This window comes from Amphiura filiformis, unplaced genomic scaffold, assembly GCF_039555335.1.
Source record: "Amphiura filiformis unplaced genomic scaffold, Afil_fr2py scaffold_297, whole genome shotgun sequence".
NCBI lineage: Eukaryota > Metazoa > Echinodermata > Ophiuroidea > Amphilepidida > Amphiuridae > Amphiura > Amphiura filiformis.
In genome coordinates this window covers 1-23,314 of record NW_027305761.1, presented here as the reverse complement: position 1 = coordinate 23,314, position 23,314 = coordinate 1, and the positions used below count along the sequence as shown (strand labels likewise).

Sequence of the window (23,314 nt, the reverse complement as noted above, 5' to 3'; positions counted from 1 at the left end):
CTTCTTTATTCATGCACATTTCTTTAATTCTTTAACATAGAGACAGTAAGATGTATGATAAGAGTAAAAAACCTAAATAATCACTGCATTATATATAGAACCCAAATCATGAAACTTATTTATTCATGCATATTTTTTTAACAAACATGATATAGAGAAATAGCAATATCAGTTGATACCATGAAGGGTAAAAATATTTCACCGTACCTGGTAGAACAAAATAAATTTGCACCCATGTATGCAATTCCAGCCTGTATTTTCCACATCTTCCATGCATTAAGAAACATCCACTAAATAAGGTTAGCAACTATTTTAAACTATTGTGATTTGGTAGGTCACAGCATCTTGCAAATGGTGGTGAGCTTTGGCAAAAATTGCATTGATCATTTCATCGCTAGTGTGTAGAAAAATTTAAATATCGCAGATATACTTTTGTAGGTCCTGTGGCTCTTGAGTTATGTTGTAAAGAGGGCTGAAACAACAACACTTTTGTAAAACATACATAACTCATCAACAACAATAAATCAAGCAAGTTTTCAGCGTATATGATTTGTAGGATTAACTTTTGCAAAACATTCACACCCCCTATAGAGGAGTTCGGATTTCCAGACCTTTTGTCCAGTCGCGATTGTTGGAAATCCAGACTTTTTTTTTTGCCTTTAGAAAAGGCGAAAAATATCCATCTAAAAATAGTTCAAAATAAGAAATCCTCAATTTGAGAGTTCATTTGGGACATTTCTGTTCATTTTATTGCATTTCCAAGCTTTTTCCAGTAACATTAGCAACTGGAATTCCAGTCGTTTTCAGGAAGCAAACCTGGAAATCCAGACATTTCCTTTGATTGAAAAGTTACTCCTCTATAGGGGGTGTGCACTGATTGTCTGGAATAGCCCAATACACCGTCTACCTGTAAGTGTTTCAATCAAATCTAACATGCATCACTCTGAAAGACAAAACATTTCATTGATTTCAACCATCTGTGTACAATGTTTCCATAGAATCTATCACTGAAGGACAAACATAAATTTACAACCTTTAGTGTACAAGTTTTTCCATAGAATCTATCACTTGGTCAAAAAGTTTCAACCCTCTGTGTAGAGTGTTCCATGGAATCTATCACCCAGAAAGACAAACATTTTCAACCTTCTGTGTCTCATTGTTTCCACGGAGCAACACTCAAATAACGATTTTTAACCTCCTGTGAACAATTTTTAGACCAAAACACATTTTGACCCCAGTCATATTTGGACCTTAAATTACTTTTTTGACCAAAATCACATAATTATTTAACCAAAAATCAAATTGTTGACCCAAAGTCACATTTTGACATTTTTTACCAAAAATCATAACCACACCAAAAACCAAATTTTTTTATCAAGAAAAGATTCTGAAAACATAATGATAAAATTGGATACTTTTTTTTCACACTATACTTTGTACAGCGCTCAAGAGTCCCATAATCAACACTTGAATGTGTTGGATAAGCTCACTTTTCCACATTTTGTTTAATCAAAAAATCACATTTTGACCAAAAAAATCATGTTTTTGACCAAGAAAAGATTCTGCAAACACAATTATACAATTTGATGTTTCTATTCATCTGATACAAAATTTATTGGTCTCGCTATCAGAGTTTTAGAATATAGGACTCGTCTACATCTCGTCCAATATTTTAAAACTTGTAACTTGACCAATAAATTTGTGTATTGGGTTCAATTTTATATAAATATTTTACAAGCCTGTTAAATTATCAGAAACCCAATTCTAATGATAATGAAAATTAGTTTCATGTGGTTGACCCTCTTTTCATGTAAACTAATATGATTAAATTAAACCAAAGTATAATTTTATAGTGCAATTTTATAGTGTTTCAACAACTCTTCCTCATTTTGTGTACATGCGCGGGTCATGATGACCCACACTTACAAATAAGCGTAATTGTTTATTGACAGTATAATGGTCATGAGACAAACACTGTCAATAAACAATTATTAATGATCGTATTTGTTGTTGAAAGGATATGATCATGATTCACCATTGTTCACCACTGTTTAACAACTTGCGCCGGACGAATCTCTGTGGTTTACTTCGCATCATTGTTAAAAAATGACGAACAGTGAAACATGATTGAATCCCAAATTCTTTCATCAATATACCTTGGGTAGAAATAATTGATACCACTCTTGTTAGCAACAGATTCATGGTATGACACATGGAAACAATTCCATTTGTTCAGTTACTCTGTCAACATAAGGTGTGACTGAGGTTGGCTTTATGCCAATGACACCATGGGTTTAGTTTGCAAGCATGTTGTACTTTTACAGGGGATGGCAACATCAGTCACTTTCTACACTGAAATAAATGACAAGCCAATGTTCTTCTGATTCTATGGTACAGTTAATTTTGCCAAAGCTTACCCTATAAAATTAATAATTGCTTGTTGGACATTTGATGCACATAAACCAGGCCTTGCCGTCTAGATTTCAAAGGCGAGTGGTCAATCGCTCGCTACCTTATGATGCTAGGCGAGTAATTTAATCACTCGCTAGTGGTCGAATCACTCGCTAGTGGTCGAATCACTCGCTAGTGGTCGAATCACTCTCTAGGTCTGACAGAGCATTCAGTATGACGCACTTACGCACTGCTGACATCCTGTCTTTCAGAAATCAAGACTAATTTATTGAGATGAATTGAATACATTGGAAGTGCTAAAACTTGAATGTAATTTAGATTCAATTTGGGTAATTCGCAGCGAGCGATATTTATTGTCTATGGTGAGTGGAAAATCGCTCGCTAGAAATTGAGTTTGGGCGAGCGGTGGTGAGCAAAAGGGATCGCTCGCCTCAAACGGCAAGGCCTGCATAAACATGTATGTGCGATGTGACATGTACATGTGTAGCACACATGACAAAGATTTTGCCATGTAAAAATGACAGACTTAAAATCTATATTTTAACATTTACATCAAAATAGATTAGCATTTTTTTTCCACAAAATATTAGTTATTTAGTTTTCACTATCAGACATGTCCCCCTTTAATTTTGACCCGAAAACGGCAATGCGATATTTTATGACCATCCCGTATGTCACATACGCACAGTGTTATTAACATCCCTTACAGATTGGACTAATATTTTGGTCGGTAAGCATGATTAGGGTGTAATCTTTTGGGCTTTTGCATCGAGTGCTATCTTCAGAGCAACTAAAGAAAGAGATGACACGCCTTATATACAATTATTAAAAGGCACATCATATAAGATACCCCTGGTCATCTTTTGCAATAGGAATGTGATGAAAACCATTCTTTAAGTCCAATGTTACCATGTAGTCATCATCCTGAATTAATTGGGTCACCACATTAATGTCTTCATAGCAAAATTTTGGAACATCACAATGATTGTTTATTCTATGGAGATCCACAATCAATTTGAATTTACCACCCTTTTTGGGAACACATTTAATCAAAGAAATACACAACGGCTTTTGCTGAGGATCGCAAATTTGAATTGCACCCAAGTCCAGTAGTAACAATTACATACCATACATAGTCATGAGACACTTGTATGGAAGAAATAGTTAGAACTACAGTTATTCCAATATCACATTATACAGCTCTGCTATCTATAGGCTCACTATAGGCTTAGTGATGCAGGTGCGCTGGTCCTAAAATCCAATCGTAGAGCATACACTCATGTGTATACAGGTGGTTTGTTGGCATTCACCTGCAACCACATAAAAGCATTGGTGGTATTACTTCTGAACTTCAGGCGAACCAAAGTGTAGTTGATGAGATATTATTTTCACCTTACTTCTGGCCACTTGATCATTGGCTGCCATCTTCATTCTGGTCACCTGTTAAGATAAAAGATGTAAATTAAGAGGTGTAAATTCAAAGCCAATGACACATTTAGATTTCATTTTTGTTGACTTGTTTGGAAGAAGACAATTTACCAGGAGCTGATAGCTGCATCTTTTAGCTGACTTAATACCTCACTCACTGAAATTGGTCAAGAAATAAATCAGTGATCCAAAATCCCAAGGAAAATGGAAATTCAAAAGTCAATAATTGCTCCATTGGATACTCTATTGAATTTGCAAAAAAGGGTTCTTGAACAAGAGAACTATACCATTTTCCCCTCTGATGTGGCAGTGACGTCAGTGCACATTTCATTGGGTGCAGCTTCAAATCGTTCGCTCAAAGCGATGCTGTACACATGCACGTACCCTTAAAGACACACACAAAACAGTTAACTCACTTAAAAATGCACACAAAACAGCATTGACATCACTACCACGTCAGGGCGATAAATGGTATAATAGTGCTATGATTTACATTGATCAGAACATTAAAATGCAACTTCTGATTTCATTGCTTTGGGTATTTGATCACTGTAATAGCTGTATTGGCTGCTGGTTTTAATTCTAACATATGTCTTTGTTTAAATACAAGTGTGAACATAAATAACTGGTACTTTAATTTGTTTGCTAACTGTTCTTCAATATTTTCTCATTTAAAAAAAGTAACAAAATTGCAGTCATGCTATTTGCTTGTAAAAGCTGACCAGATTTGTTCTCATTTAAAAAGGTCTCTTACTTGTTTTGTGACCCTAAATGTATAATATATCATAATTACAATCAAAGCAAACATTAGTGATTAAACACAAAGCAAGGTGCCTTTCAAGCTTACCTTTCTACGCAGTCATCGGCTGTTAAGCATTTTCAGTGTCAATGTTATCATCACTTTGCTCCTCATTTCCAGTTAGCAATATCATCTCACAATCAGTTGCTTCATTGCTGGAGTTCATGCATCAGGGCTGGCTTCACAGTTGAAGTGAGCTCCAGTGCTGGAGGTTGGCTCTATTGGTAGGGTTACTTGCATCCCTGTATATTATCAAATCAAAGACCATGATTATGAATGAATATCTGAATATCATATAGAACTTCTACACCAAAAATTATGCAATATATTCTTATTACAAGTATGGCTTGTATGGCTGAAAATGTTTGCCGCAGAAGACCATTTTTAAAAATATTTTTTTAAGTCAAGCATATCTAGGTATTAACAGCTGAAATATAGGTGATAATGCGCAATAACTTTGGCCAAAAACAAGTGACCTGGTGAAGAGGGTTGCCATAGATAGCTGATTGGGGCGTTTTTACAGGACAAATCAGGCTTCTTACACTGATCGAAACTAACTGTACCAACATCTTTTATCATGGGTAATATGTATAATATAAAAAGTTGCAAATGCACATTCAGCTTACACTCTCCCCATCCCCCATTTTTCGATGTTGGAAGACTGTAATGATGACGATGTTGTCCAAATCAAGATTGCAATAGGGGAGCGGGAAATGATGTTGGCCAATTAATGCTTTGGTGTGGCAACATTTTTCGCCAGGGTTGTGGGTACAATTCGGATAAGTTGCAGCAAGAACACAAATTCTGAAAATTATGAAACACTCTTAGTAATATTTATAATTAAGAAAAACTTACACAACTTCATGTTTAGTGAAGACCCACTGGTGCTGACTGGAAAACCTGTTTATCATTTGCCCAATTATTGCTCTGGCATATGAGGCCTTCATCCATTCCCCTGTGAACAGGTCACTGCTCTGCTGTTTATTTATGTGGTTGGGGTGGCATCGTTTGATGAAATATCCACACACCAATTACAGCAGGGGATGTTGCTGACTTGAGCAGAGCTTTTCCTGTAAACAACAACAAAACATCAAGTATTATGTGGATTAGATTTTGAACTATGTATCTAACATACTGGGCGAACCTAAAAAACACATATATTTTACTTGAAACTTTTGCACTGTAAAATATTTGCTCTGCTGTTATTGTCAACAGAAAATCTTTACATCCTTGCAGCAGGAGTGCAGCCATTGCTTATCATTGCCATTACATGATGAAAAAACTCTGTAGCAAAATGACAGCATAATTCTACGGAGCCTCATTTTGAAAATTATCCCGAGATAATCAGGTTATCTCGGGATAATTATCCCGAGATAATCAGGTTATCCCGGGATAATCATGTCAATAATCATAATAGTAATAGTAGAGTGCAGATCAATATAGCTATCTTCAGTAGATAGCAGATCAATAAAGCTTTTGTCAGTAGATTTCAGATCAATATAACTATCGTCAGTAGATAGCATATCGACATAGTAATCTTCTGTAGATAGCAGATCAAAATAGCTATCTTCAGTGGAAAGCAGATATAGCTATTTTCAGTAGATAGCAGATTAATATAGTTATCTTCAGTAGATAGCATTTTAATATATAGCAGTAGATAACAGATCACTATGGCCATCTCCAATAGATTACAGATGAATATAACTATCTTCAGTAGATAGCAGATCAATGTTGCTATATCTAGTAGACTGCAGATGAATATAACTATCTTCAGTAGAGAGCAGAATAATATAACTATCATCAGTAGATAGCAGATGAATATAGTTATCTTCAGTAGATAGCAGGTTAATATATAGCTATCTTCAGTAGATAGCAGTTCAATATAGCTATCTTCTGTAGATAGCAGATCAATATAGCTATCTTCTGTAGATAGCAGATCAATACAGCCATTTTCAGTAATATAGCTATCTTTTGTAGATAGCAGATCAATATAGCTGTCGTCAGTAGATAGCAGATCAATATAATTATCGTCAGTAAATAGCAGATCCATATAGCTATCTTTTGAAGATAGCAGATCAATATAGCTATCTTCAGTAGATAGCAGATCAATATAGCTGTTGTCAGTAGATAGCAGATCAATATAACTATTGTCGGTAGATAGCAGATCAATATGGGTATCGTCAGAAGATTACTATATCGATCTGCTATCTATCGACGACAGTTATATTGACCTGCTATCTACTGACAACAGCTATATTAATCTGCTATCTACTGAAGATAGCTATATTGATCTGCTATCTACAGAAGATAGCTATATATTAACCTGTTTTCTACTGAAAATAGGGATAGTAATCTGTTATTTACTGAAGATTGTTATATTAATCTGCTATCTATTGAAAATAGCTATATTGATCTGCTATCCACTGACGATAGCTATATTGTTCTGCTATCTACTGGAGATAGCTATATTGATCTGCTATCTACAGAAGATAGTTATATTAATCAACTATCTACAGAAAAAAGCTATATTGATCTGCTATCTACAGAAGATAGCTATATTGATCTGCTATCTACTGAAGATAGCTATCTTAATCGGCTATCTACTGAAAAAAGCTATATTGATTGATCTATAGAAGATAGCTATATTGATCTGCTATCTACTGAAGATAGTCATATTCATCTATAATCTACTGGATATAGCTATATTGATCTGCTATCTATATTAAAATGTTATCTACTGAAGAACTTGAAAATAGCTATATCTGCTTTCCACTGAAGATAGCTATATTGATCTTTATTTCTACTAAACATAGCTATATTGATCTGCTATCTATATAAGATAGCTATATTGATCTGCTATCTACCGACGATAGTTATATTGAACTGCAATCTACTGACAACAGCTACATTGATCTGCTATCTACTGAAGATATTTATATTGACCTGCTTTCTACTGAAAATAGCTATATATTAACATGATTTCTACTGAAGATAGCGATAGTAATCGGCTATCTACTCAAAATAGCTATATTGATCTGCTTTCTACTGAAGATAGCTATAATTATATTGATCTACTGAAGATAGTTATATTGATCTGCTGTCTACAAAAGATATCAATACTTATATTGATCTGCTATCTACTGATAATAGCTATATTGATCTGCTATCTACTGAAGATAGCTATATTGATCTGCTATCTACTGAAGATAGCTATTGATCTGCTATCTACTGAAGATAGTTATATTCATCTGTAATCTACTGGAGATAGCTATATTGATCTGATATCTACTGAAGATAGCTATATTGATCTGCTGTCTACAAAAGATATCAAAAATTATATTGATCTGCTATCTACTGATAATAGCTGATTGATCTACTGAAGATAGCTATATTGATCTGCTATCTACTGAAGATAGCTATTGATCTGCTATCTACTGAAGATAGTTATATTCATCTATAATCTATTGGAGATAGCCATAGTGATCTGTTATCTACTGCTATATATTAAAATGCTATCTACTGAAGATAACTATATTTATTTGCTGTCTACTGAAAATAGCTATATCTGCTTTCCACTGAAGATAGCTATATTGATCTGCTATTTACAGAAGATTACTATATCGATCTACTATCTACCGACGATAGTTATATTGATCTGAAATCTACTGACAAAAGCTTTATTGATCTGCTATCTACTGAAGATAGCTATCTTAATCGGCTATCTACTGAAGATAGCTATCTTAATCGGCTATCTACTGAAGATAGCTATATTGTTCTGCTATCTACAAAAGATAGCTATATTGATCTGCTATCTACCATGTCTACTGGAGATAGCTATATTGATCTGCTATCTACAGAAGATAGCTAGGCCTATGTCGATATGCTATCTACTGACGATAGTTATATTGATCTGTATTTCTAGGCCTACTGAAGATAGCTAGGCCTACTCTTTAAATTCCAGGGACTTATTAAAATGACAAAACTTTGACAAGACTTAAAATTCAAATCTAATGGATTTAAATTGTACTCTAATAAAGATTTGAATTTTAAGTCTCTCAAAGGTTTTGTCATTTTAGACTTATTTTTAAATCTTAGGAATTTAGAGAGTAGGCCTATATTGATCTGCTATCTACTGAAGATATTTATATTGATCTGCTTTCTACTGAAAATAGCTATATATTAACATGATTTCTACTGAAGATAGCGATAGTAATCGGCTATCTACTCAAAATAGCTATATTGATCTGCTTTCTACTGAAGATAGCTATAATTATATTGATCTACTGAAGATAGCTATATTGATCTGCTGTCTACAAAAGATATCAATAATTATATTGATCTGCTATCTACTGATAATAGCTATATTGATCTGCTATCTACTGATAATAGCTATATTGATCTGCTATCTACTGAAGATAGCTATATTGATATGCTATCTACTGAAGATAGTTATATTCATCTGTAATCTACTGGAGATAGTTATATTCATCTGTAATCTATAGCTATCTTAATCGGCTATCTACTGAAGATAGCTATCTTAATCGGCTATCTACTGAAGATAGCTATATTGTTCTGCTATTTACAAAAGATAGCTATATTGATCTGCTATCTACCATGTCTACTGGAGATAGCTATATTGATCTGCTATCTACAGAAGATAGCTAGGCCTATGTCGATCTGCTATCTACTGACGATAGTTATATTGATCTGTATTTCTAGGCCTACTGAAGATAGCTAGGCCTACTCTTTAAATTCCAGGGACTTATTAAAATGACAAAACTTTGAAAAGACTTAAAATTCAAATCTAATGGATTTAAATTATACTCTAATAAAGATTTGAATTTTAAGTCTTTCAAAGGTTTTGTCATTTTAGACTTATTTTTAAATCTTAGGAATTTAGAGTGTAGGCCTATATTGATCTACTATCTACTGAAGATAACTATATTGATCTGCTATCTACTGAAGATAGCTATATGTTAAACTGCTTTCTACTGAAGATAGTGATATTAATCTGCTATTAATAGGGAAGGGTTTTATCCCTTAAGCTGAAATAACGAGGTAAAGTGAAAGAAATCACACTGGCTATTTTGGCCGTTTAAATTGCTCTGGTTGGCCTACAACATGACCTACAAACACAATAAATGTGGCTGATTCCATTTATGTATTACAAATATGCCAAAAAATAACCCAATTTTATATTAGGCCTATAGGCCTAAGATCATACACTATGGCTGTGATCAAACTTGTGAATAAGCGTGCTTGTTCAAATCGTGTTCGAATCAATGCAGGGAATTCGGAACCATAATTTAGACAAGTTTTTAAGTCTTGGTGTAAAAAATGTGGTGCCTCATGCAAAAGTGTAAAATGCAAAGTCAGAAGTGTAACGGCACTCCAGCCGGCAGCCCGTGGGGGCAACTACCTGGCCGGTCCCCGTACGATGTATCATGTGTGCATGCTCGCTCGACTACTCTCGCGTTAAACTTGGGTGCTGTGGTCTGAAATGACCCTGCAGTTCATTTTGCTTCGTAACTTTACTTATCCAGTCCTGCGTTTCAAGTTATGGTTGAAATAAAAACCCTTATTAAAGCTTATTTTTAATTTTCAGGTTTCAAAATCAAAAATGGAGGCCACGATAGACCAGTTTGGTTGGCAATTTCGCGCGAAATTTAGTAATATTTTTCGGCGTGATTTGTGTGAGGAAAACTGTCGAGTCGATTTTATCTTTATTTGAACAAATCAAGCCAAATCATTCAGCACATATATAATTTTGTTTTCACTTTTCATGAATATGTTATTGGTTTTATCCAACTGTACTTCTGATGAAAATAAAAGGCTGTATTTTGTGACTATTGTCATTCAATTTCGGCAATGTTTACATCCGAAATGTCATTTCCTGGATGGTTACGCACCATGTAGCCAGTGACAATAGAAGTTCATGTATACAATACACAATATGTACACAATAGGTACGAAGGGGTTATACAGTCTCCTACCCAGATGTACACTCCACCGCCGTACATCCTGTACGGACGTCAATTACAAAATTGACGCTACTTGCCTAACATTGCTGTGTTAAAGAGATTGCGACATGTACAATTATCCCAAGATAAACATGTTATCCCGGGATAACATGATTATCTCGGGATAATCTGATTATCCCGGGATAACATGATTATCTCGGGATAATTATCCCGAGATAATCTGATTATCCCGGGATAACATGATTATCTCGGGATAATTATCCCGGGATAACATGATTATCTCGGGATAATTATCCCGAGATAATCTGATTATCCTGGGATAACATGATTATCTCGGGATAAATATCCAGAGATAACCTGATTATCTCAGGATAATTTTCGAAAAAAATATTTGTTACATGTCACCCATGAGGCTCTGTATAATTTGTTGGGTTCATCACATAATGATGTATCGTGAGGATAACAGGAAAGTGTATTCCTGAGAAAAATATGAGTTTGAAAAAATGCTGATTTGTAATAAGGTTGTGATCAGTCAAGTTAGCTCAATCGATAAGGCATTCGACTATGGTGCGAGAGGTTGCGGGTTCGAACCCTGGCGGTGCCTAGTATGCTCTCGTGAAAAAATTGAGTTAGCTTGAAGTTCCCCTAGACAAGGAACTTACTGCTAATTTGTCTTGTTGTAACCCGTAAGAAACTTGGGGAGCTGATCCTGGTTGCAATGGTTATTTGTGGAATGTCTAGGGTGTGCGCTCTTGAAGCAGCAAAGTCCCTAAATTGTTGTTTAATGGTTTATGGAATGATGTGGGGCCGTAGTGGTCAGCGACAACCTGTAAAGTGTGCTGAGGATTGTGGATCAACGTCTAAGCGTTGTGCCTGTGTGTAGCGCACTGTAAATCACTGCGCTTTTTTTGTTGTGCTTTTGCACTAATTTCTAATTTACTGTATGAAAACTGTTCAAAGTGTTCAAAGCACCTTCTTGTACTAGTTTTACTTCATCTTTTAGCTTTTAAATGGGTAGTTATACGTCAGTAAGTGAAACGAAAAATACTGTAAACATAGGATAAAGTGTTTCACATAGTGGCGTATCGTACAATACTAGTACCCCGCTATGTGATGCACTTTTTCGTAAATAGGAAAAAAATGCATCACATTTTCTTAGAAACGTATCACATAGTGACGTATCGTGTGATGCCTTTTATCCCATTTATGAAAAGGTGCATCACATAGCGGGGTAATCATACGATACGCCACTATGTGGTGCATTTTTTTCTACATTCTTTACCATTTTCTTACCATACGCCAATTTAGTTAATTTTTAAAATTAAAATTAATTACTTAATTTTCAGCTTTGGGATTTGGTATAATTGAAGAGGGTGATATGTAAAACATATATATATACCCAACATTTCAAAAATTACCAAAAATCATGATACGTCACTTTGCGATTAACCCGACGAATTATACAGTTGTTTTTTTCAACAGCTGAGGAAAGATAAAAAAAACTCCCCTGCTGTAAAAATTGCTTACCTGATTGTCTACATTAATCAATGTAAGATCGGCTCCCTTAAAACCTGGGTACTCTCCCATCGACTTTGACGCCATCTCTGCCACGTCTACCTTTCCTACAAAAGCATGGCACTTGTCAACTTTGTATGCCTGAAGAGGAAAGTCAATCACTGCAAACAAAATTTCACAAAATAAAATTTTAGTAACTTAACTTTCATAATCTATTTGATCATATATCATTTCTTACAATCTATTACAAAATTAGTTTACAGTACATTTTGGTTCCCTTGGGCAGTGGGTGCTCCAGTTTGCACAGTATTAAATCGCATCTGGTGTGTGTGCATGTGATGTGTACATGCAAAATAACTGCAACCAAATACTGATGTCACTGCCCTCAAGCAACCTAAATGCACTATAGCTAAATATGTATTGAGAATGGTGAAACATTAAAATTGCTTTATATGATTTGACAACATGGAAGGATATACATGTAAATTATGCCATAGTCAATTTTTGAGAAATAAAAAGAATGGAATTCTACAGATGTTTTTCAAAAGTCAAGTATGGTATTCAATAAATAGCCATACATATTAACATTTTATAATATTAGTCACATGAATGTATGGTTAATGTATATAACATATTTCAATTCCGGTTTTAAAAGTTGCAAATCTTTTAAAAACTAGATTGTCTCAGCATCAGGGGATCCTAGGCTATCAAGTGCATCTGAGTGTCGAGGCTTATTCCTCTCATTTTCCACTTGAGCCCTCTCAAACCCACTTCAGAGTTGCTTAGCAACAAGCCCAATTTTTTGGTCACTCAGCTGTCACATATTAGTGGTGTACTGTAACAGCCAATCTGGTCTACCCTGCTATTTCCCATAGTTGGTCCTGTGCCATATACTGGGGTATCCAAAAAGGTGGTTTTGTTACATTTTGATGTGCAGTATGAATTACAAAACATTGTCTCTTGAGTATTTCTTCACCTAGAAGGCTCATTAATGTCTTAAATTTAAGCTAATTTATTCTTTATTATTAGTCATGTAAAGTGCTGTTTTCAAATCATCTTTTATTATTTTTTCGTGACATTTTAAATGAAACGTGCTAAGGGTGGTTGAGGATTAGGAGGAGGAGGAGGATTAGGAGGAGGGACTGTATAAAGTCTATGCAGAATCACACTTTTGCACTATATCATTTTTAATTTTGTTAATTTTTGTTAGCAAGCCTTTATGGAAATATCATTTTAAAGGGAAAATGTTGGAGCTAGATATTATTAAATTGATTTTATTATAACAAAACCCCTAGGGAGAGCAGCGGTTGTTCTCTCGCCTTGCACCACCGAGGTCCTGGGTTAAAGCCCCGGCGCGGCCCAAGGACTCATGTGCACTTGATCCATGCTCGCTCTCACAGGTTTTCTCCAGGATCTCTGAATTCCTCCTGCTTTCAACAAGAGCACCACTGGTGCTGTAGCTCATTTGTTATGGGTTATGGTCAGGAATACCATGCATAGCTATGTATAGCCATGCATAGCTATGTATAGCCATGCATAGCTATGTATAGCCATGCATAGCTATGTATAGCCATGCATAGCTATGTATAGCCATGCATAGTTATGTATAGCCATGCATAGCTATGTATAGCCATACATAGCTATGTATAGCCATGGATAGCTATGTATGGCCATGTATAGCCATGTCATAGCCATGTATGTATATACTTACGGTTCTCAAGATATTTCTTTATTCAAGGCATTTATTTATTTGTACCTTTTGCTTGTCGAGTATCCTTTGATTTTATTTTGTTTAATACAGTTTTGTTTGTATATTTAATGTCTTGGATGCACCATCGGATAGATGAGTGCCACTGATGTAAAAGCAATTTCCAAATAAAAACTTAAAAACTACAACAATTTCATGGTAAATGCCATGCATAGCTATGTATAGCCATGCATAGTTATGTATAGCCATGCATAGCTATGTATAGCCATGCATAGCTATGTATAGCCATGCATAGCTATGTATAACCATGGATAGCTATGTAGTATGTATGGCCATGTATAACCATGCATAGCTATGTATAGCCATATGTAACCATGTCATAGCCATGTATAGCTATGTATAGCCATGTATAGCCATGTATAGCCATGTATAGCTATGTATACAGGGCTGCCAACTTTGAAAAACACATTTCAGTATTCCCAAACCTCAAAATCACCATAGTGCTGTGATCAAGCACAAATCAGCATTTTGAAAATATACTTACGGTTCTCAAGATATTTATTTATTCAAGGCATTTATTTATTTGTACCTTTTGCTTGTCAAGTATCCTTTGATTTTATTTTGTTTAATACAGTTTTGTTTGTATATTTAATGCCTTGGATGCACCATCGGATAGATGAGTGCCACTGATGTAAAAGCAATTTCCAAATAAAACTTGAAACTAGCCATGTATAGCTATGTATACAGGGCTGCCAACTTTGAAAAACACATTTCAGTATTCTCAAACCTCATTGCTCCATTTTTCAAATATTTTTACCCGATGACCCTTTTTTTAAAATCTTATACTCAATGACCCCCTTTTTTCAAAATATTATACCCAATGACACCCTTTTTTTTTATTTTGTTTGTACCCAATGACCCCCTTTTTTAAATGACGCTTTGTACCTGATAGGCCCCTACTTCGCGACGCCGGTAGGCACATACCCATCACTTCTAAAGTGTGTCCCTCCCCCTGGGACTATATTATAATAGATAGTGGCCAGCACATTTATAAAGGACTGATTACTCACTACAATCTTCACTCTTAAACTGTGTTTTTCTGAATGTGCTGATCATGTTGATTGCTAGTCAGAAACTCCTGCGAAGCTATGGACATGGCATCTTACCTACTCCATTCTATAACAGTCTGCCCAGTGCCTTGTGTGTTTTCTCTTCAATTATTTTGTTGAATGTAATTTTATGAATCAAATAAAAAAGATAGAAAGTGACTTCACATAAGTTATGTGTCATTTTATTTATAATAAAGAAGTTATTAAATTAATAAAGTAAGACAATTTATTTATCTATAAGTGCATGTCAAATGGGGTACATTGTTCAATACTATAGGCCTACATGAATAAATTATGCCCATATTATAGCTAGGCCCTAAAAACTTTATTTTGTATCGGATTTTTCCTGTTGAAAAGACAAAACTGATGTTTATGATAGCAACCATTTCATCAATAACATTTTGAGTCATTTTTATCCATAAAACGACACAGGATATGATAGATAACTACTTTCACATCAATAGGGTCCATATGATCACAGATTGTTGAGAATCTGTGATACGATGAAGATTTTGATTCTATAGATCTGTTATCAACATGATATCACGTTGTTCAGTGGTCAAGGAGTAAGGACACTGATATGACATCATAGGTGATGTAATTTTCTTCTGCTGACCATATGATGCTGTATATTAACTATTATTGTTACATTTAGGCCTATACCTAGAACTTTTAAAGTCATAATTAGTTCAAACATAACTTTGGTAATACTTGCTCGTTTTCATTTGTTGAAACGGCAAAACATACTTACTTTTCCTTACAAATCGAATAACAATAATTTTAAAACATTCCACCTCAGAAAGAGGTTGTCATGGTCCCATATACTGATATACCAGGCACTGAAAAAGTGCTACTCACCTTGAGTAAATGTTTACATAACTAATTGGGTTTAGTGACTGGTCAAGATGTGTGATAAATGAGTGAGATGTTTGTTCATAGTCAGGGTTGCCAACCAACAATTTGGTAGCCCAAATTAGGAGAATTTGAGACACTATTTGCTCATGGCTCGTGCACAGAAGTAAGGGCCTATACACAGCACGAGCCCAATTGGTGCTTTATCTATTGACTTACAGAATGTAAGGCAAAGCAACACTGAAAAGCAAACATTGTAGCCGCACTGAAGCAGTAAAGTTCAACATCTCTTTTACAAAATCGCCAGATCAAGGAGTTTGTACAGTGTTTGTAATATGAAAAGCACCACAAACAGTCTGCATAGGAGACTATTCCATGAAATTTGTTAAAAATGTTCGTAACAAAATGCTCCAAAAATGACACTTTCCGTCCGAATTTTCCTAGCTAAATAAGTAACAATCATGAACAATCATGCAAAGATCGCCGCCTCAAATTACCAGATCCATTGCTCAAACGATGTAGCAAGAGAAAGAAAAAAACATACAGAAATCTGGACTATGCCTATAGTTCATTGCATTATGCAATGAGCTAAAAATCGGTTATTAGTTATTTGGTTATCAAAAACTTCCTTCACCCAATGGAATTTGGGGAGATGCACAGATAATTGGTGGATGTTACCATCTACGTGTGGATAGGTTTGTGCCAGGTTCGGGATAACCAGCCTAGTGCGATCTGATTGTGGTGATTCAATTGCAGCAAAATTACAAACCTCTGAGATCTGGGAAAAGGTGCTATATAAACAACAAAATTTGTTTTATTTTATTTATCTTATTTTTTAAGAAAATACACGTCACATAACCATCTTGTTTGTCTTTATGCAAGACTCAGTAATTTGAAGTGTGAAGTTGCGAAATTTCATTGCATACACATTTTTTTCATATTTTGAGCCAATCACCCTAGAATAGTAAGAGTATACATTTTTCGAAACCGGCTGACTCTAGGAATCTAGAATTACCTGTATAAATAGTATACCGTAATGTATCACAAAATAGGCCCTAATCTTTTCAAAATATATTTTTTTATTTTTTGAACTTCCAAATTCTAATAGGCCCAGGGGCTATTTTAACGTGCCTCCTGGCACGTTTGTGCAGTGAGATTAAAACTCCGTGCAGTGAGAATTAAAAACCTGTGCTTAAAATATTTATAAGCCATTTAAGATTCGACCCAGTCAAATGACCAGGAAATGAAGTTCTTCCGCGAGGTAAGATCAAGTCGCAAATAATAATATGTTATATAAGAATGATATTTAGTATAGTTTTCCTCTCAGTAAACAATATCATTTTTATTCCACCAAAAACTTCGTTACAATGCCTCTAGTAAGCCTATAGGCAAACATTTGCTCTGTGTCTCCCTGTATTTTTCGTAAGGAATGCCTCGGGACGAGAACAGAGGCATACCGACAGGGTGCAGGGGGTGAAAGTTGTTCCCTGGCTCGAAATACCGGGACAAAATTTACCAAAATTGTAATGTGAATCAATTGGAGTTGAGGGCGTCCCCCTTAAAATCATAATAGAAGATAATTTCAAGTACGGCACCACATCGAATTTGGTCCTATAGAACTATCGGTGCCCGGTTAGGTACCGATGGCTGTTAACATCACTCCCTGGAGATGTAATAAATTGTATCAAGCATAATAATTAACAGTTGCATAGTGTAATTGTTTTTCATTTAAATATAAAAAAACGAATGCACTGAAAAAATGTTCAGGGTACGATAAAAAGTGTCATCGGTACCTCTTCGGGCACCGATAGCGCTCTAGGACCGAAAAAGATGTTGTGCCTAATAATTGCCCTGTGCATCTTCCTTTCTAGCCCAAAGAATATTTTTGAAAAAGCGACAGAGTGTTTTTATTTTAATGCGCAAAATGTACCTTCATTAAATGTGTACATAAAACAGTTATCTAAATATTTTATATAAATTTTGTACAGGTATTTGGCACACCCTGTATATTTTAACTTTAGGTAAAACTTCAACAAACTGTATATTTTGTGAATGCTTTATCATTATACTATTCAAATATATCACAATTATTGCTAAAATCATTTCAGTGAATTATAAATAGGTAAATTACATGGACAAGTTTTCAAGCACTTTTTTTTTGTTTCACCCTGTATATATTTTGGGCAACCCTGTATATCAACTTGAAACTCAAAAAGTTATTATCCCTATATTATAAGCTATCCGAAAATATATACTTTTACTATTGTCAGATTTATGGAAAAATTTTACAGCAATTATGACTAGTATCATAACCCTACAGTAATCCAAGCCTGGTATCATAATCCTGCACAGTAATCCTAGCACAATCATAACCCTACAGCAGTAACAACCCTATACAGTATTTAGCCTAGTATCATAACCCTATAAAGTAATCCTAACTTAGTATCACAACTCTAAACAGTAATCCTAGCCTAGTATAACTATGTACAGCCATCCTAGCCTAGTATCATAACCCTACACAGTAATCCTAGCCTAGTATCATAACTCTGTAGTCATCCTAGCATGAATAAGTGGTATTTTGTGTGTACCCTGGACCTGAGTCGAGTCAGTCGACTATTAGGTAGACACTGAACCTCAGACCTTGAAGCAGAACAGTCAGTCGAAATCATAGTGACCACATTCATCTGGTGAATGACATTGAATTGTGATACTCGGCTAACATAAACTAGATCATGCTCATACATGATCTGGTCCATGGGGCCAAAGGAGGCATTTTTGAAAATTGAGTTACTGTAATTATTACATTATACATACAATAAGCTAGCATTTACTGAAAACACCAAACATCTAGCATACTTGGTTCTGAACTTTTTTGATGTCTATTTTCTTATGTATTTTTTTACTCCATATTTTTACCTTTATCTCAGTTTTAAATTTGCCGCTTTTGGCCCCCATGGACCAGATCATGTCACATATATTCATATTTACCATTTTCAAATTATACTACATTGTAGGAGTAGCAAATTCAAATGAATGAACACAGCTTTCAACAGCTATATTCGTCCAACCCTGATTGTATTTCGCATATTTCAAACTACAACACAAACGCATGACCTTGGTTACAAGACAAAATGTAAACTCAAATAGCTCAAATAACTTTAATATCACCCCATAGCACCCTGTACTACCACCTGTTTAGGAGAGGAAGAGTTGCAGAGACCTAATATTGTTAGAATGGCTCTGTCAAAGAATATAAGCTTTTAAATCAAACCAAATCACTTGCTTGTTCATACGTATGATCTTGCTGTGAGAGTGTTCCAAGATATTCGCTGTTGTAGTGCACATTACAATATGGCCGTTGCCAGGTCAACTGGATCACGCTTTCTTTGTTATGAACCACTGATCGAAATGATCACAACACAAAGCCTATGGCATATCAAAATTCGGAACAGGTGTATGAACCAAGGCTTGGAGCAGTAACCAATGGTTACTAACGTGCACTGCGACAGCGAATAGATGCTTGTAGAACAAATCAATAAACAGATAGATAAATATATTTAAACAAATAAATTACCAAAGTATGAATAAACAAATCAATAAACATGTATATAAAGAAATAAACAATTATAATGCAAAAATACTATACTTATGTATATAAACAAATAAAATCACTTGCTTGTTCATACGTATGATCTTGCTGTGAGAGTGTTCCTAGATATAGACACTTGTAGAACAAATCAATGGATAGATAAATATATTTAAACAAATAAATAATAAATGTATGAATAAACAAATCAATAAATATGTATAAGAAATAAATAAATAAATAATTATAGTGCAAAAATACTATATTTATGTAAATAAACAAACCAAGAAACAAACAAAATAAAGTAATTTAATAATAAACAAAATAAGTAAACAAACTGACACAAGTAAACAAACACAAATAGTAGATAAACAAGTAAATAAATAATAAACAAATAAAAAACATAACATAAAAAATAAACAAGGAAACAAATAAATAGAAATACCCCAGGTGCCTAAATAAAAAAGTAAACACATTAAAATGAATAAACAAGTAAACAAATAATGATACCAATGCTTACAAACAATTAAGCATAAATATATATTAAAACATAAATAAATATATAATAAATGAATAGATAAATAATAAATGCAAAATAAACAAGTAAATAAAAAAACACATAAATAAATAAAGAAACGCTTAATTAAAGAAATCAAGAAACAAACAAAATAAATCATTAAATAATAAAAAAGCTTGAATGAAATAAGCAATTAAATTAACAAAAATATAAAAAACACATAAATAAACAAAAAAATGAACAAACCAATAACAAGAAAACAGCGTAACAAATTTATAAACATGTAAATAAATTATAAAAAAGAATAAATAAACAAACATGGAAATATATAACAAATAAACACACAGGTTAATAAATAAACAAATCAGTAAACACATTTATAAATACCGGTTATGAAAACAAGTAAATATATATCAACATGTTTACAAGCAAACATATAAATAATAACGCCTAAAAAAATTGTTTGATTGGCATAATATGAATGAAAAAAAAATTAGGGTAGGTAGGTAGGGATTTTTTTATAATTTTTATTTTCAGTATATTCAAGGACATTCTTTGTGATAAAAAGTTACCAATGCAACTTTTAAAGCGGTAAATTGCGTTTGATAAAGCCTTGGATCTGATTTTCTTCTTTTTAAAATTAAATTCTTTATTTCCTTTTTATTTTTTTAAATTTTTTTTGCAAAAATAACTTTAGGGTAGGACGGGTTACACCAATCAAACAATTTTTTTAGGCCCAAAAAATAATAGGAAAATAAACACAATATTACAAAAGATAAACAAGCAAACAAATAAATACAATCAACTAAATAAACAAGTAAACAAATATAATGATAATAAATGCTTACAAAGAATTAAGCATAAATATATTTATGTAAGTAAATAAACAAAGACATCAATAAATGGATAATAACAAATGTAAAAATAAACAAGTAAATAAGCAATCACATAAATAAACAAACACTTAAACAAATCAAGAAACAAACAAAATAAATCACTACCCAACAAACAAACATGAAAAAACTGACACAAAAAAGATCAAACAAACAAACATATAAACAAACAAATAACAAGTAAACATAGCTTAACAACTAAACAAACATGTAAATAGAAAATACAATAAATAAATAAATAAACACAGTTTTAACAAATCAGTAAACATATAAATAGATGCACAAACAAGTAGATAATAAACTAATAAGTAAATAATGAAAACAAGTAAATATATCAGCATTTAAACAAACATATAAATAATAAACAAGCAAACAAATATAAATGAAATTAACTAAATAAACAAATGTGATAATATATTATGTTTACAAACAATAGATATAAACATGTAAATAAATAATTGATAGGCAAGTAAATAATAGATTAACAAGTAAACAGGTAAACATACACATAAACAAATCAATAAAAAGATAAACAAAATAGTGTAAATTGATCTAAACAAATTAAATAAACAATGAATAAATAAATAAATAAATAAATAAATAAATAAATAAATAAATAAACATTATAACATTAAAAAATAAATAAACAAAAAAGTAAAGAAGTAAATAAGATAATCAAGAAAATTTTAAAACTTTCAACGGAAACTAAAGGCAAATAAATAAATATTTACCTGCTAATATTTTCGGCAAATGTTAACCTTCTCAGGCAGTAATGACTGGTTGACTGCCTTCTTCACACTTGGATGATTTTGGTGTTTCTAGAAGACAGTCGTAAATTCTCGTAAGATCCCGGCCCCCGTCTCTGTTGAGCTTGACTTAATAAGTAAATAAGTATTTATAAGAATTAATAAACAAGAAAACAAATAAAAACAACCTGCATTCAGGTCATAGCCACTTGTCTACAGAGTAACAGAGGTGTAGCAAGTTGGTGGTGTAGTAGTGGGGGGGGGGGCATTTTCCCCAACCCAATATTTTTTTCTTGCCCCCCCCCACTTTTGAGGCAAAAACCCAAAATTATGTAAATTTCCACTTTTTGCGGCATTTTGCGCAAACATTTGTTGATTTCCCCCCTGGAATTCACTTTGCCCCCTCCCCCCAAAAAATCCCTGGTTCCACCACTGTGCACATGATAAACTTGGTGTGCATCTCAAGCTTTCATTGCGTGGTTAAGATGATGTGCATATCACACACTTCTCAAGCAAGACCTGAATACACCCAAATTGTTCTCCATACTGATAAATAATGGCGTCAAATCTGCATCTGTGGCCACAACAGAGTTGCGTATCATTGTTGATCAGTGGCGGCACCAATAATTTTTTTCGGGGGCATGGGGGGGCAAAGTGAATTATTTTAGGGGGGGCAAAAGTGGGAATTTTGTAATTTTAAGTTTTATTGGGGGAAACAGGGGCAAGAGTTCTGGCGGCACCCAATGCACACCCCTGCCCCCGTGGCACCGCCACTGTTGGTGATCAAGCACTGCTGTGCGGGGGCCCCAAGAGGCCACAGGTTTTTTCCTATTATTATTATTGCTGATATTAGTGCGTGTGTAGGCCTACGCTTGCACTGAGTCTTGCTGCGTACCAAACAGTACGCATTCACAAATTAATTTTCATCAATAAGGCCAAAAAAAAAAAGTTGTTTGCTTGCCCTCAACCGACCGACCCTAATTTTGGAAATCAGAAAAAAGGTTTTTTTTTCTATTTACTGTACAAAAGAATACCGACCCTATTTTTGGAAATTCCTGAAAAAGTTTTTTTTTCTTTTCAAATTTTGCATTCTGAAGATGTAAAAAAAAATGTATTTTAGAGCTTGTGTTCAACATTTTAGTTGTTTTCTAATATTAGTTGATTCATTTTGACACTAAAATTGTCTGATTTTTCATATTTTGAGCCTTAATTAATACAAACATTAGAGTTTCCTAGTAATTAAAAAAAAAAAAAAAAAAAAAAAAAAGGAAATCCCGACCGACCGACCCAATTGTTAAAATTCAATTGAGGGCAAGCAAACAATTTTTTTTTTTTCTTGGCCTAATGGAGGGCTGGGAGTGGGGGTCCCCTTGGCAACGAAAATTTTGCACATGCTACCCTAGGTTCTTCCTGCTTTTTGACCGACCAGAGGCTCCTGTCCCCCCATCCAAGATTTGTCCCTGATTATTTAAGGGGGTACTACACCCATGGCCAATTTTGTGCCTATTTTTGCATTTTTCTTAAAAATTATAGCGCATTGGTTACAAGTAAGATATGTATATAGGGGCAAGGACTACAACTACTGCACTGAAAATTCAGCAACTCATGGCAAGTAGTTATTGATTTATTGATCAAATATTGGTTTTCCCTCATTTTTGACTGTAACTCCACAACTGTTGTCTGTGTTGAAGTAAAATTTCCAGTGCAGTTGTGGTCCTTGCCCCTATAACATGTATATCTTACTTGTCACCAATGCGCTATAATTTTT

The 23,314-nt window shown here is 34.0% G+C and overlaps 1 long non-coding RNA gene across 1 annotated transcript; it reads right to left on the bottom strand.

Annotated features, from left to right (window-relative positions):
- Nucleotides 1-5,498: 5,498 nt before the first annotated feature.
- LOC140145463 (uncharacterized) lies at nt 5,499-21,762 on the bottom strand. Its single transcript, XR_011858065.1, has 3 exons — nt 21,532-21,762; nt 12,148-12,296; nt 5,499-5,709 (listed from the first exon to the last, which is right to left on the bottom strand). It is a non-coding gene; the product is annotated as an uncharacterized lncRNA (long non-coding RNA).
- Between the last annotated feature and the right edge of the window lie 1,552 nt (nt 21,763-23,314).